Below are 17,600 nucleotides of genomic sequence, written 5' to 3'. Positions count from 1 at the left end.
CAATTTCCCCACAGTTAAAAACTGTTGTAAATAAAAAATGTTGCAATAATAGGTACTAAATGCCATACTAGACTTCATTTTAAGTAGTTATAAAACATAATGGTTTTCAGAATATTCTTGATTTTAAGACTAAGTCTAAGAATCGTTTTATGAATACAGGTACTGTATTCCACATAAAGTAATGACCTCCCCGTCTGTAGATCTGCCGTGGAATCATATGGAATTCTATGGAAATTGTTAGATGGAATTCCGTGGAGTATTGGCACTAACTTTCCATCCGATTCCATGCAATCAATGGAAAAGTGAAAAAAAAACAGAAGAGGGACTTGATATGGGATGGAATTCCATAAAATGCCGTGGAATTCCATAGAAGTCCGTGGCATTCCATCTAATGCCGTGGAATTCCATAGAATGCCATGGAATTCCATAGAATGCCGTGGAATTCCATAGAACGCCGTGGAATTCCATAGAACGCAGTCCGTGGAATTCCACAGAATGCCGTGGAATTCCATAGAATGCCGTGGAATTCCATAGAATGCCGTGGAATTCCGTGAAAAGCTATGGAATTTAATAAAAAGCTGGAATAAAATAGAAAAAAAACAGATTATAGATCAAAGGCATTTTATCGATTTTGAAAAACAAATGTGAATGTAACTAAAGGTTTCATCATAGAAGTTAAACAAGAACAAGATCTGGCATCAATCATTTACCACACACATGCAGTCACAGTACATATTCAAAAATGAGTGGTTTTACATTTTCATAAAGTACCAACTCTCTTAACCACAGGCATGCATGCACACATTCAAAAACACATCCATAAACATGACGGCATATACAGGTGAGAAAAGAAAAACTTATAAAAGGCACAATATAAAACATAAAAGTAGAATTTTACATTTCTCTTATTACAAGTATACTTCCTTTCTCACATACACTTCAACACCGTTATTTCGAACACCGATAATCCGAAGTCACCGTTATTTCGAAGTATTTTTCGGGTCCCGATTTTGGTTCTTCTTTGTTTAATATAAAATTTCATTGTTAATCCGAACTTCGTTAAACCGAAGAAATCGTTATTTCGAAGTGATTCAGTCGGTCCCAACACTATAATTCCCACCTTATTATCAATCTTTAATCCGAAGTCAAAACTGCAAAATACTGAGCGTATTTTCACACCTTGTCGTGGCACGTCAAAAGCCAATAATTACACCTTTGTCGTCTGTGCGAAAGCTGGTGTTCAGAGAGACATTGCGTATTAGTTAAAAAAAAGTTAATTCATTTCCGAAAATGTATTCATATGTTTGTATGTCTGATAATTTGTGCTATTCGTTATATTTTATATGTTCTGTAATTAGACAAAAATAAAAACAAGAAAAAGGATCTTTTTATTCCTCCGTTTGTTACAAGTGGAAATCTATTGCTATATGACTTGTTTACGCTTTTAAGAAAGCGTGTAACCGAACCATGCGACTTCCACAACGTTTTATTTTCACAGAATCAAAGAAGTCTTCTGTCAAATGTTTATTTCGAATTATAGTTAATCCGAAGTTTTTTTAACGGTCCCGACGACTTCGAAATAACGGTTTTGAAGTGTATGTTCATAAACACACACAATTACATGCACACACACATCACCACGCACAATTGTTCTAAAGTTTTTTCACATAAATTTTAACTTTCAACAACTGTTCCTTATTAATTCTAGAACACTTTCAGTATGATAACAGAAGTTCAGTTCTAGTTGATGTGTTCCAGTGCAATTCTAGAAAAGTTCCGAAGGTTAGCTTCAAATATTTAAGTCTGAAACCAACTTTCTAGAAAACAAATTCCCATGCAGACAGCCAGTTTTCAAGTACTGAGCATAGTTAATAATAATACATAACAAATAAACAACTGTTGTAAATTTGTTATTTATTATACTATGCTCAGTACTGTTGAACATGGACTTTATTCAATTATCCAAGTTTCAAATTCCTAAATTAAAAAAAAACAAATAAATTAAGACAAAAAACAAACACAAAATACAATTCACAAAATAAATAACTGGTCTTTTTTATACAAGAATTTACCAAAATAAAACATGTCAACAGCCACAGACTGCAAGGCTTAACACAGAGGCTAGTTTTTAAAAATGTTTGTCCAAGTCTTCCACTGCCATTTTCCTTTTCTTCTGAGAATATTGAACACCAGTCACTGCCTCCGGGTCCTTTTTGGTATGAGGTACAATTGTATACTGCTCACATGTGCTCTACAGAATAAAAAATCATAAAAATGTCTAAAGCAAAGAGTTATTTACATTCAAACTATAACAAGAGATTTCAAAGCAATATGGTCCCCTACTTGTTAAACTTCACTATTTTAAGTTTGTTAAATATATTTTTTGCCATAGCAACCAGAATTCTTGCATTGTAAACAACATGAAATGACATGCAAAATGTCCTTATTGTCATCTGTTCATGTTTCAAGTTTCATGAAAAAATACATAGAACTTTTAAAGTTATCCCAGGATCCAGAAAAGTGTAACTGACTTAGACCAATATATTGAATTCCAAAAAGACAAAATACTTTCAGGTGGTTAACATTAAATAACTTATCTAGCCCAGGGCATGACAATATTTACCATGAATTTGTGGCCCTGTAAGTCCTCTAGGTAAATGCGCTTAAAGAGCCGCTTTGCTGTTGGATTATTTCCCTGCCAAACTCTGCAGTATCTTCCATCAACTGGTCAATGGTAATTAAAGCACATAATGAAAATGTATAGGGAACGTAATTCATGAATTGTTTTAAATATTAAGGTGTTAAATGGTCTTTAGAAAGAGAACTAAAAACAAAGTGAATACATCGCAAAGCACTAAGCATAACTTAATTTGTTGGTATGATTAGTACAAATTTATTATTGCTATAATTAGAATGATGTGTAATTCTATTGGTATGAAAATGCACACTCAGATACCTAAAAACCAATTCCATTGGTTTAATTTTTTATTTACAAGCAAATACGTTGAATTGATATCCCCCGCCAATATGCTTCTGGACACATAAGTATTATATTTGACACTCAAACAAGCATTTTTTAAAGATACAAAGGGCCATAACCCCGTTTTTAACAGATGGTGTACAATTCCATTTGGCGTGCATCATCCTCTTATCCATATATATACTCGAACCAGGTTTCAATGAAATCTGCCAAAGCACTTCCAGGATATGGCTACGGACGGATGGAAAGACGGACAGACGGAAGGATGGAAGGACGGACAGACAACGCCAAAACAATATCCCTCTGCCTAGGGCGGGGGATAATAATAAACATTAACACCATTAATGAGCATTGAGTGCTCACCATGCACAGTACAAAACTTCCTTAGCCTCAGTTCTATAACCTTGCATGATAAAATTCCGATACTACATTCAACATTATTAATTTCTCCACATAGGTCTTATTACTTCCTTTTTCAACCTGCAAACTCCACTAAGTGAAAATTTGGCTGACAGCTGCTTTTAAACTGATATTTGCCATACTAAAACCTCAAATATCACATAAAAAGGTCTACAATAATGTCATAAGAAGATTAAATTTAAAGGAATATTTAGAAATAATAAAAATCACAAACCTTCAGTTGTTGTTCTATTCCTAGACAGATTGCTCAAACACTGTATGCATCACTCTTTAGCAATATTTCGTGTCACTTTCCAAATGATATAAATACATAAGTATTTTAAGAAAGTGTTTTTAATGGAAAAACTCATGAACTCTTCTGTTTGTTAAATTTCTTTAACTTTATTTTAACAAGTTAAACCAGTACATTGTCCACCATGTTTCATGTTTCAATCTAACAGGTAAACTTTCTGTATTTGAATTCAGCCAATTAGAAAAGGCTGTTATATCTTATAACCAATAGATTTGCAGCAAACATACCCAACATCTGATGCAAAGCACACGCTGGGGTTATCAGATAGATTGTTATTTGACAACCTGGACTGGCTGAGTTTGATATTGAGAAAAAACAGTGTGTATACCACTTGGACAGGGTTAAGGAATTTAAACTTGTAGAAATTGCTTTGAAAGTATCAACTACTCCTACATCTGCAGAACTACTACTTTAATTAGTACAGCATTAACAACACCACCAACAACAACAGCAACAATAACAGCAGCAACAACAACAGCAACAGCAGCAACAACAACAGCAGCAACAGCAGCAACAACTGCTACTATTGCAACAACTGCTACTACTGTTACTTCTATTGCTACTACTATTGCTACAGAAACTGTTAATGCTACTACTTCTACTACTACTACTACCACCACAACCTCTACTGATATAAAAAAACACTACTGCTACTACATCAATTACTACAACAACAACACCTACTACAACAACAACAACTACTACTACTAATACAGCTACTACATCTACAACAACTACTACTACTGCTGCTGCTGCTGTCACTACTATGAAGTCTATTTGGCTATTTGTAAGTGTAAGGTGTTCTATATGTGTTCTTATTCCCCATTATAACTTTTGTAGAACTTACTGGTTCTTAAAGCGTTCTAGATGTGTTCTAGAACTACATTTTAAAACATTTTTAGAAATTTCTCGACCATATTTTGTCCTTGAAATGTTCTAAAAAGTTTCTTGAAATTATTGGAACAGTTTCAGTCCTAAGCCATTTTCCACAAATGTTCTGGATTTATTCTAAAAAAACTGTTTTGGAACAATTCCAGAACATACGTTTTAGAACACAAATATGGAACAGTTCCAGAACTGTTCCAATTTCTAGAACAAATTTATAATTATCTTTATTGCATTTTCTTTTAAATACAAAATACATGATGCAAATAAATTCATACATGTATTAAACTACAAATACATTTCAGACAACCAGCGAAAATTTTCTAAGTTATTTTCCATTGATTTCCATCCAAGAAAATGTATAAGTTATTTTCCATAATGATTTCCGTTGAAAAAAATGGCTAAGTCCAACTTTCCATGGTGTTTTCCATACATTCCGTGGAAATGCATGGAATTTTAGTCGAGATTCCGTGGAATTCCATAACAGCTTCAGATGGAAAATTGGCAAGTGGATGGAATTCCATCCAATTCCATGGATTTCCATCGATTTCCGTAGAATTCCATAGTATTTTCTATGGAATTCCATAGAAAAGTGCTAATGACTATGGCAGATCTACAGACGGGTCTCTTGGGTAAGGATGTTAACTGCTTATCATAAGCATCAAAGGGTTTTCAGGAAGCAGGATCAACTGACTTTGTGGAGTTCACAATTGAATGTTAATGGATGTTAATACACCGGTATGTGGTGCTTTTCTTCAAATAACTTTTAAATAAATTCTTAAGGATTTCGACTAGTGCATAAAAGAAAGTTTTTTATGCTGCTTATGGCAATGTGAAATACATCAGAATTTCTTTATTTAATAAACCTGTTTTCTTGGCCAAATATTCAAGGTGTAAAAAGGCATTAATGTACACGGTTATGATGCACGCAACATGCATTTTTTGCACCGATTTCAGACGGTTTCAATGATTTATTCTAAAATCTTAAGATATTGGTACAAACTGCACTAAAGATTTTTTCTAATGTATTTCAATAAGTTGAGATATTTGCAAAAATAATGTTCTCAACAGTGTGTTTACATTCTTTCCAGGCCATTTGTAAACCCCTGTGAGCCTGTGATCCTGCACCCTGGTATTGGAGACTTGGCAAGTGAATTTTCAGAGCTTCAAATAGCCTTGGCTTAACACTCATTATATTAAAAGCAAGTGTTAAATGAGATACACAGCAATACTTAATTGCTGTAATTGTTTGTTCTGCTGATCTTAGGCCCACATGATAATACACAATTTTATAACGATTTAAGAAAAAATAAATACAACAATTTCACTCAGGGCATATTACCCTAAGTGCATTAACCTAGCTCTTTTCCTAATTGTACTAATACCCACTACTTACTTTCTCTTAAAGAGTATGTGAATTTTGCGTATTTCCTCAAATGCCCAACTTATGTGTATCTGGAGATCTGGCATTATCTCAAATTGCAAGTGCCCACTGCGTCCTTGACATTTAAGTGTGTGACATGATTCTTGCATGCGACACATCAATTTGAAAATGATCACGTTTATTTTTAAATCCAACAGCTCAGGACAAAGTCATTTTGCTTCATATGTCCTCTTAACACAGTGAACTGGTGAGTTATGTAACTTTGAATTGCTGTTTGAACTATGAAGATATTGTACAATTGTCAGATGCATGAAGCAGTCAATAGGAGGTCAATCTGCATAATCTTCATGCCTATTTTTTACCTTTGACCTCTGACAGCGAACTTGATATTTAAGTTAGGACATCAACACACCTTCTCCGCATAGTGAACGTTTTATGCGAGTCATTATAAAATATTTTAAAATGCCGGATGAATGATGATTTTGCATTCCTTACAAGCAGTATCATTCCAATGGTTGACCTGAGATCCCTATGTATGACCTTGACCTTAGATCTCTATGTGTGACCCTTACCCGAGATCCCTATTTGTGAACTTGAACTTAGATCCCTATGTGTGACCTTGACCTAAGATCCCTGTGTGATTTTGACATAAGACCCCTATATGTGACCTTAAACTAAGATCCCTATGTGTGACATAGACCTTAGAATCCTATGTGTGACTTTGAACTTAGATCCCTATATGTGACCTTGAACTTAGATCCTTATGTGTGACCTTGACCTTAGATTTCTATGTGTGACCTTGACCTTAGATCCCTATGTGTTACCTTGACCTTAGATCCCTATGTGTGACCTTGACCTTAGATCCCTATGTGTGACCTTCACCTTAGATCCCTATGTATGATCTTGACCTTAGATCCCTATGTGTGACATTGACCTTAGATCCCTATGTGTGACCTTGACCTTAGGTCCCTATGTGTGACCTTTACCTTAGATCCCTATGTGTGATCTTGAACTTAGATCCCTATGTATGATCTTGACTTTAGATCCCTATTTGTGACCTTGACCTTAGATCCCTATGTGTGCTCTTTACCTTAGATCCCCATATGTGTGACCGGAAGCTTTGAACTAGGAACACGGGTCTTACATACAATACGCCAATTCCACAAAAGGTGACATATAAAACTCATTTATTTAGTATGAAAAAGTTTTGCATTGGATAAACATAAATCAAATGGATAAAGTAAAAATGATTATAAGGGCTACATAATAATTATGGACAATAAAAAAAAATGTTTGCACATTATGGGCATAATCCTTTGACAAAACATTTAAATGCTTGACATTTAAATATGTGACAGAGCAAAACAATCTTCTTCTTCTTCTTGGCGTTCGCTCTACACGATCACACCAGTTTCTTCAATAAATGATGTGGTCCGTCTCAGGTCATCCACGTCTCCATAAAGTTTCTGATGGAGGGTTGTGTCCTGGGGCCACTTTGTAGCTCGCTCCTGGTCGTGACGTTTACATCTTTGGAGGATGTGTTCAGCTGTTTGGTCTTCTGTGCCACACGGACAGGTCGGTGACGGGGCCAGTCTGTATTTTTTATGCATGTGTGCATTGAGTCGGTTGTGCCCTGATCGGAGTCTGACCATTATCACTTGCTCTGCCCTGCTTAGGAGATGATATGCATCTGCCTCTTGTCTTGGCCGGGTAAGTGATTTAATGATGGTAACTTTCTCCTTGTAGCTTACTTGCACAGGTGGCTGATCTAACTGAGCACCTTGTTTTGCCAGTTGGTCAGCATCTTCATTTCCGGCCACTCCACAGTGTGCTGGGATCCACTGGAGGGTCACGTTTAGGTTGGTGCTGATTCTTTGTAAGGCATTTGCAAGCTGAGGAACCTTGTTGTTGGTCAGGGCTTCTAATACAGACATGGCATCTGTAAAGAAGACTATCGAGTTGACATCTTCGGTCGAGTCTTCAATCATTGACACTGCCTTCATGAGGGCTAAAGTCTCTGCTCTGTAGTTGCTACAGTGTGTTCCGGTTGCTGCATGATGTGTTTCTCGTTTTCCGGATGGGTACAGAATGACGATGCCAGCACCTCCATTTATGACTGCTCTAGTGGCAGAACCGTCTGTGTAGACATGAGTCCATGCCTCTCTTGGGTATTCGTCATCGATCATGGCAAGTGTGAGGCTCTTTCTGATATGCTCATCCTCTTGTTTACCTGGCTGTAGGTGAGGAACACTGGATCTTACTGCAACATTTGACAGGTCATTTTGTAATGGATCTATGATGTCTTCTTGACCAAGCGGAGTGGTGGGGATGGTCAGATCCGTTGCATAGGCCTTGTCCAGCTTCTTAGCTTCGTGTACAAAGCTGCTACGCTTGATCCGATTTTTGGTGTACCCTTTAACTCTGGCTGACATGGGGTGATCCGTTAGACATTTATACTTCTCTGTCTGAAGCAGGATTTTGACATCTCTTCTTTCTTGAAGTGGTTGTATTCCTGTTATCTTTTCCATGAAGGCAATTGGTGTGGACTTGGTTGCTCCTGTCATGATGCGCAGAGCTTGGTTCTGGATTTTATCCAGAGCCTGGCGATTGGATTTGGCTGTGGAAGACCATGTGGGGGAACTATACTCTAGTTGGGGTCTCACTGTGCCTTGATAGACTGTCTTGAGTATGTGCTCATTTGCCCCCCATGTAGTTCCCGCAAGCTTTCGCATCATTGCAAGTTTTCTTCGGGCCCTTCCTTCTGCTTTCATGAGGTGTGGCTTCCACGTTTGCCTCTTGTCAAAGGTGACTCCCAGGTACGTGGTCTCGTCTGCTTCAGTCATAGGAGTGTCTCCCATTCTCACCGTCCCTGCTTTCTGTTTTGATGACAATGTGAATAGTGTGGTGGATGATTTCTCTTTGTTGATCATTACACACCAGTCTTCAGCCCATGCGGTAAGTTTGTCTATTGCTTCTTGCATTCTGTATGTGGCTGTGGTGGCATGCTCTTCTTTGCACCATAACACAAGATCATCAGCATAAAGTGCCGCCTTCACTCCCCTTGGCAATTCAGACACAAGATCGTTGATGAAGAGTAAGAAGAGCGTCGGGGACAGGACTCCTCCTTGTGGGACACCGTGCCGTAGAAGGAACTTCTTACTGCTTCTTTGGTTCAAGCTTACTCTTGCCCTTCTATTGAATAGATAGGACTTGATCCACTTCAGCATGTTTCCTCCAACTCCATTCCTCATCAGTTTGACTTGGAGTCCGTCAGTCCAGACTTTATCGAAGGCCCTTTGAAGGTCTATCCATGCTGTCAGGACAACCTTCTGTTCCTGGAAAGCATCTTCAATTTCTTGTGCCAGGTAGGTAGTCTGGTCCTCGGTGGAGCGGAATTGCCTGAATCCAGCTTGTTGTTTTGCAAGTAAGTCGTTCGTCTCCAGATACCATTTAAGGCGTGCATTTACAATTCTCTCCATCGTCTTCCCAACACAGCTAGTGAGGCTTATTGGACGGTAGCTTCCAGCCTGCTTCGGATCCTTGCCTTTCTTGTGGATAGGTATCATAATGGCCTCTTTCCAGACTTGGGGAAGTTGGCCTTGTGTCCAGCTGTGGTTGAAGATGTCTAGGAGTTTGTGCATTGCTGAACTGCCTAGATGGGTGATCATTTCATTGGTCACATTGTCTGGTCCTGGAGACTTCTTTAATTTCAGCTGCCTGACTGCTGTCTGTAGTTCGTGCAGGGTCAGGCTTTGGCTCATGCGGTCTGATGTCACATCATCTGTTTTCCTGTCCCTTTGTTCTCTTCTTACTTCTCTCTGTCTCTCTCTACTGACAGGAATGTCACTGACATCTTTGTAGTTGCTGGCAAAGACATTTGCCGCTTGTTTGCCTGTCAGCAGCTCTCCATTCTCTTCCAGAGTTACTGAGCCTCTCGCTTGGACTTCATCGTCATTCAGCTGTTTCGTTAACCTCCACAGCTTACGGCCATCTCGCTCCAGGTTGAGTGATGCTGTTTTGTTTCTCCAGCTCTTTCTCTGGGCTTCAAGTTTGTGCCGCAGGAATTTGGCCTTGGCTCGCTGTAGTGAGAGGTTGCTTTCTTGTGAGGGGTTGCTTTCTGCTTCCACCCTGGCTTCTGTCAACTTAGTCTGGAGGTCTTCCAACTCCCTACTCCAGTATGGCTTGTAGTCTTTTCTGGCCCCACGTGGTATCGCCTTCTGTGCTGCGTTTAGTATGCATGCATTGAAGTCTTTCACAACTTTGTTTATATCTCTACCATCCACTCTGATATCTCTGCAGAGGTCATCACTCAGACGTTTGTATAAGGTCCAGTCGGCCTTCTTGTAGTTCCATCTGGGGATGCTTGAGGATGAAGAGGTAGAATGGTTTATGATGAGGTGAACTGGACGATGGTCGCTTCCACCTAGTTGTTCACAGACTTCTCTCTTGATATGCCCTTGGATATCTGCAGTGCAGAAAGCTAAGTCAGGGGTCGACGTTGTGTGCCATCTCCTAGAGTAGAAAGTTGCCAGATCTTCAGGCTGGTTGATAAGATTAAGCTTGTTTTCATCTTGCCAGTTCTCCACTTCCTCTCCGCGTCGGTCCATGTGGTCATATCCCCAGCTTTGTGAATGACTGTTGAAGTCGCCAACAACAATTAAGTTAGATTCTTCTGTTGGGATACTGTCTAGGGAAAGAGCTTTGTCATTTGGAGAGTAGAGATTCACAAGCTTCAGATTGAAATCGTTCTTCCTGAGACTCAGAACCTGGAATTCAGAGTCATCCATATGCGTTTTAGTCTGGACTACATTGATGTTGTTCCGGACTAATGTCAGGATGCCTCCTTTCTTTCTGCCTTCTCTGTCACATCGGAAACTCTGGTATCCTCTGACCTTGAAGGATTTCGCTGGCTGCAGATGAGTTTCCTGAATGCAGCAGACATTTATGTCCTGTTCATGAAGGATATGTTCTAGCTCTGTCTTTTTGTTAAAGACTCCTTCTGCGTTCCAATGCATCACCTTGAAAGGATGATGTTGGTCTTTTCTCCTCCTAGGCTTATTGTAGCCAGCTTTCTTTCCTCCTCTTCTCTTGGCTTGTTGTGGAATGAAGGAGGGACCCCCAGTAGCTGTGGGTGGACTCTGTCGAGGCTCAGAGCCCGGCACTGAATCTCCCTGTTGGGATCTCAGAGCCTCAGCACCACATCGAGTAACACCGGTTGATTGTGTAGACATAGCGATGTACATGACGTCATGGTTTGTTAAGGGAGTGCCAATGGCCTAACGTCTCCGATTTCAACTCCCTAGTTTTCTGTCGGGGTTACCTCACCCTTAGCCTTTGCCGATCCAACGACAAACCACAAGGCAGTGGTTTCCTACTTAACCCTGTAGGCGGGGAACCTTATATCCCTGGGAACACTGGGGCCATTTTACCCTTCGGCTGGGGGTCTGTTCATGGGCATCAGGGCATTTCCATACGCCGGTGGGCCTGGCATGCCGCATGTCTGGGGGCAGACCACCTCCGAGTCCCTGTAGTTCAGCCTGAGGCCGCGAGGTACTCAGTTGACGTGTGTCGCCACTAGGAGGCACTACATAGGACTTGTCTGTAGAGAGGCTATGTACTGGCAGTGAAGACTTACGCACTTCAGCTTCATTTTCGCACAGGGCTAGCCAGCGGTATAGGCTGAAAGCGAAGGTGACAAGCACGCAGGGCCCAACACTACACACAAGACGCATCAACAGACCATTTGACACACGAGCAAAACAATGAATGGCTCTTTTTTTCAAGATGAATTTTCCATACTTTAATTAAACCACAGGTGGTTAGCGCGTGGCTATGATATTAATTAGTGAAAACATCCTTTTGAATGATAAATAATCATATTATGACAAAAAATCACCTTTTCTGAAAAAAATAATTTCACTATCAAATATATTTATAACAAGGTATCCAACTCAAAATCAACCGAAAACAGGGTGCATCACTTTAAACGGCCATTACTTCATCAATTGTGCAGCGATTTACACGATTGCGGTCTTATTCGCCAGCATAAGTAAATAACCAGCATCTCCTGATTGATCATAATGATAAAATAGAAAAAGTGATCAAATTTACGACTTTTAAATATTTTAAAATTCTTCTCTCTGTTTAATGTTACTATATTTCAAATAAAGCATCAGCATTCTTCGTGTAAAACATTTGTCTTCATTCAGGGACTTCCCCCGTTTGATGACGTCATCACAAAATTTATCCAAGTAACGAATGACGTCACCGTTTTGTGTGTACATAGCAAGTGTCAACACCGACTGCTACTCGCATTTTTTATTAAAAATTATGACAAAACAAGTAAGTGCTATTATTTATTGGACGATTGCCATTGAGGAACAAGCACACAATTGGTTGGCATGTACTCAGGTACCAAACTTTTTCAAACAACAACCTGCACAGTCAAATACTCGATTTCATAATCATTTCATATAGTGTTTTTCTTTCACTGTCTACCGTAAGTCATGCATTACATTTAAATTCAAAGGTGGTAAATCACATTTGAGTATCATTTCAACATGACCAAACTTTATTATCTCATATTCTAGATATCTATTCTCTTCTATTGAAAAAAATACAAGAATTAAGCTTAATTTTTATGCCTCACAAAATGGCATGATTCAAACAAATATTGCTACCTTTGACAATATAGTGAGGGAGAAGGTGCTCTTTGTGACATCTGAGCTAACCTTTCAGGTAAAGTACATTCTAAATTAATTATTTGATAATTACTACAAATAGTGCAATGTTTATAGATACTATAAAATGTGATTGATTCAAGCAATCAAAAGATGTGATCAAATGTGATTAACCATATTTAAAACATAAATTCAAATAAGATATAATTAACTTTGAGGTGGGTGACGTGACAGTCGCTACCTTTAGTACGGTGGCTGACTTGACAGTCTCTACCTTGAGTACAGTAGGTGACGTGATAGTCGCTACCTTGAGTACGGTGGGTGACGTGACAGTCGCTAAACAAAATGACTTTTAAACAGTAGTTAGGAATATACAAATTAATTTAATCCTAATATTTTGGTACTTAAACAAGAGATGTGTTTGTCAGGAACACAATGCCCCCTATTGCGCCGCTTTGAAGCCATAAATTTGACCTTTGACCTTGAAGGATGACCTTGACCTTTCACCACTCAAAATGTGCAGCTCCATGAGATACACATGCATGCCAAATATCAAGTTGCTATCTTAAATATTGCAAAAGTTATGAAGAAGGTTACAGTTTTGGTTAAAGTTTTTTAATTTGATTTTTTGACCTTTGACCTTGAAGGATGACGTTGACCTTGACCTTTCACCACTCAAAATGTGCAGCTCCGTGAGATACACATGCATGCCAAATATCAAGTTGCTATCTTGAATATTGCATAAGTTATGACCAAGGTTAAAGTTTTGGTTAAAGTTTTGGGACACACACACACATACAATGACAGACAGGCCAAAAACAATATACCCCCGATCTTTAGATCCGGGGGCCTAAAAAATATATACATACAAGTGTAAAATTATCAAAGTGTTATATCAATGGTATTTAATTACATGTTTTGATGGGTGACATAAATATCGCTGACCTACCTTGCATTTATTCCTCAATTATGGTAAATTGAAATTACTTTGACTTTAAATGCTCAAAAAGGAAAATTAAACAAATATGCTGCCTGGCCCTTGTGAAATCTAAGTACAGTATGCAACATTGAGAAATCATTGCAGATGCCAGTGAAAATTATAATTGAGAAGGTAGCAACAGTTGGCTGTTCTAAATTTGTACATTGTAGGTTCTAGTTGATTGTTTAGTATTTTAAGGAGGTAATGCCGAGGACATACATACTAGATTAATATATTTATCCTTGGTCTATACAAATCTTTGTTTGCTGCACAATTTGTTTATAGTTTCATGTGTTACGCAACTTTCACCTTCAATATATCTTCTCTTCAGGTATACATAATTATCGAAGTATAGGTCACTTTATGGTTTAGATAATTACTTATTAAAATATTAGAGTTATTTAGTTAAAAGGACTGTTCTGTTGCTCTTATCCATAGTTGATATTTGAACCATATATATTTTACCAGATTTGTGCGAAATAAGGTGATTTTATCTCAACTATACACAGTCGGCAAATTAATTAGCACCATTTTTACAAACAAAAGCTTGTGTGGGCTTTTCAAACATTAACTCATGTGAGCATTTGAACTGACAATATACTGTTCTAAATCATAACAGAATATCAATTAAATGTAATTCTTTGTAAAATTTTCCTAAGCAAGGTAATCATGCTATTATACAGCATTGCAGTTTACCTATATATTTTTCAAAAAGGTCAGATAGCTCAATTGGAAGAGCAACCCAGGCCAATATCATATGATCAATATCATCAGATGGCTCATGGGTGGATTCGGGTTCGAATCCCGATCTGACCATCGTAGGTAAACCTGGGGTTGAAAGGCTGGCAACTGATAGTGTGACAATCTGTTTTGGGCGGGGTTTGGGGCTAAAAGTTCTGTTCATCAGGTCACATGAAACCGTTTAATATGGCCAGTTTGTTGTTTAATTGCTGATTAACATAATAATTAAAAGTTAATTTCCTTATTTTTTATATCAGTGCCTATATTATTACCAGTCTTTACGAACTCCACGTTCTTCTGAAGTGCCTATATAAAGTGATATTATGGGCATCTAACAGTATAAAGGTATCTATCGCAACCGTTGTTTATTTTTGCTGTTTTCATTTCATATACACTTATACAATTTGTTAATGCAGCATCAACATAATGAAAAGGAAAAACTAATGGGGGGGGGTAGGGGGGGTGAAAGGGGGGTATAATGTAATGTGGGGTGTGGTAATTTATTAGATGTTTTAAAAAAAAAAATTGGGGGGGGTGTAGCGGGGTGGGGGGTGAGAGGGGGTATAATGTGAGGTGGGGTAATTTATAAGATGATATTTAAAAATAAAAAAATAAAAATTGGGGGGGGGGAGGTTGGAGGGGGGGGGGGGAAGATTCTGGGTAGGGGCGTGGGGTATTGTTTGGGTGGAATCCATTGTGGTATTCAGGTAAGTGTTGTTTTGTCAAAGTAATAATAGAATGTGATCATCAATAAAGAAGTAATGGCAATTTAAGCAAAATGTTCAATTATCTAAGTGTAAAAGGGACCATAATTATGTAAAAATGCTTGATACAGTGGTCTGCTATTGTTTATAGGTTGGGGTCATGTTGGTAAACAAGTATGCAACATATAAAAGCAATACATGTATGTCAAAGGATATAGGAAATATTTGGGGTAGTACGCAAGCTTTAACATAGATTTATCAATACTATGCATATTCTAAGTATAAAAGGGGCAATAAATATGACAAAATGCTTGATAGAGTTGTCTGCTCTTGTTTATGGGTTGGGGTCATGATGGTTAACAATTATGCAAAATATGAAAGCAATATGTCAAGGGACATTGAAAATAGTTGAGGTAGTAAGCAAACTTTAACATTTGCTGCATAATTTAAGTGGAAAAGGGGCCATAATTATGACAAAATGCTTGATAGAGTTGTCTGCTCTTGTTTATAGGTTGGGGTCTTGTTGGTAGACAAGTATGCAAAATATGAAAGCAATTTGTCAAGGGACAAAGAAAATATTTGGGGTAGTACGAAAACTTTAACATTTGCACGCCAACGCAGAAGCCGGGTTAAGTATATAATAGTCGAGCTTAAAATAATCCATTTGAATATCAGCCGTACTTTCATTTTAACAACTGACGACAGAAATGATTCGATGTACGATGTGAGTCTAAATGTAGCTTTCTTGCAGTTTCCTTCATACGACAAGAAAACACAATTTTGTTTTACGGATCATTTCGGCTTAGAGGATTGGGCGAGTCATGTAAAATATCGAAAGAATATATATTTTTATAAACAACTGGTAGCAAGATGAGTTGCAGATAATTGGTCAGTTACCACATTTTAACTTATTTTTTTGACCTGTTAATTCTTTTCAGCTCAAGTCAACAGTGAAAAATGCCCATAATATCACTTTAAATATCATGTTTATTAAAGTTTTTGTTATTTTTTTCTATTAACATTAATCGAGCTCGCTTTGAGGCTTTGTCTTATTTCATATTATGAGTATATGATAACAGTGCTGAATAATAAAATCCAGTTATCATTAACTATTGGGCAACAATTTTATAACCGGATTTGTTGTATTTGCTGTAATTAGTGGTTTTTAACCTCTCTCCTTCCGACCTGTATTATAAACCCGAATAATAGTAAGGAAACTGCGAGTTAAATTATTTAAAAATATATACATACGTTTTGTAGCAACAGGAGTATCAACTCATTTGGGCATTGTGTAATTCCCACGTCCATGTAGGCCCAAATCGAAGGTTAACTTTTCCTGAACAAAGTATCATTTCCGTCTACATTTAACCCAATGAGGAATATCAAGAAAAGACGCGTAGTTTTAATCACTGGTTGGCCTATGACACCAAATATATAAACGTTCTTTTTCGGTAATGACTTCAACGCTTTTTTCTTTGTCCACTTTAAACTTCATGCATCAAAGATTATACTTTACTACATAATATATTATTTATATAAGAAACTATAGTTTCTTTATCGTATTTATTGAAAGTTGATTGTACATACAGGCTAATGTATTTAAATTTCTCATTTGAAATTACATAATTACACAGCAATATGAAATGTAACATATACCACACAGCGCATACCGATGGTAATGAATAACCATGTAAATATCATCATTATGTGTTTATTTGTTCCCCGGTTTAAGTCACTGTTAGTTCAACACACAATTTTAATGGCTTTTCTGGCTCCATATCTGGGGTATTCCGCTTAGTTTATTGATCCCCCAAAATATCTGTGCGTTGCTTTGTGAAAACTGGGCTTAATGCATGTGCACAAAGTGTCGTCCCAGATTAGCTTGTGCAGTCCCCACATGACCATCAGAGCAACGGTTAATGCTTTTATTGTATGTTTCGTGTCATATACTTATTATTTAATGTGTGTGTGAAGGGGGGGGGGGGGGGGAATGAAGGTTTTTCCCAAAAAAAATTTCTTTGCACATTCTTAGAAAATTTTACCACCACCTGAAACAAATCTATTGTACACTGTGTATTAGCAACCTCATGTTTTTAAAACTTGCCATGATAGGTTACACTCTAATGTTTTACCTCTTCTTAAGTACGCATAGAAAATTACCATCTGTACCACAGTCCCACTCCTAACCACAAAAGAAGAGCACAGTTAGGCGAGCAAGAAAGCCCTGATGCTGGTACCATAGGCGGATCCAATGGGCGGGCGCGGCGTAGGCCCCCCCCCTAAAATCGCCAAAGTAGCGTAAATTCATATGATGTGTCACACTTAACTAGATCTAAATCACCTATTTAAACTAATTTTTCTTCTTTTTGGTACACAACATTTCCCACTAATCACAGACAATCGCTTAAGGTATTAACTTTAGACTCTCTGTTGCCCTGTTTTTAAAGTCGAACTTTGCGATGCTGATGTATCCATCTTTTTGCACATTGATCTTGGTCATTATCTTGCTGTAGATACACAAATTGTTTTCATGCC

The 17,600-nt window shown here is 37.9% G+C and overlaps 1 protein-coding gene across 32 annotated transcripts in view; it reads right to left on the bottom strand.

The window, feature by feature from the left end:
- The window catches only part of LOC127837030 (probable tubulin polyglutamylase ttll-15), an 87,964-nt gene extending 71,530 nt beyond the window's left edge, over positions 1-16,434 (bottom strand). For all 32 annotated transcript variants that reach the window (XR_008029048.1, XR_008029054.1, XR_008029058.1 and 29 more), the window contains exon 1: positions 16,317-16,434. The gene's annotated coding sequence lies outside the window, so the exon portion shown is untranslated. The remainder of the gene's footprint in view (positions 1-16,316) is intronic.
- Between the last annotated feature and the right edge of the window lie 1,166 nt (positions 16,435-17,600).

The sequence above is a fragment of the Dreissena polymorpha genome, chromosome 7 (genome assembly GCF_020536995.1).
Source record: "Dreissena polymorpha isolate Duluth1 chromosome 7, UMN_Dpol_1.0, whole genome shotgun sequence".
NCBI lineage: Eukaryota > Metazoa > Mollusca > Bivalvia > Myida > Dreissenidae > Dreissena > Dreissena polymorpha.
Note: the sequence above shows the minus strand (reverse complement) of the source record. Positions and strands in the feature narration are given on the sequence as shown.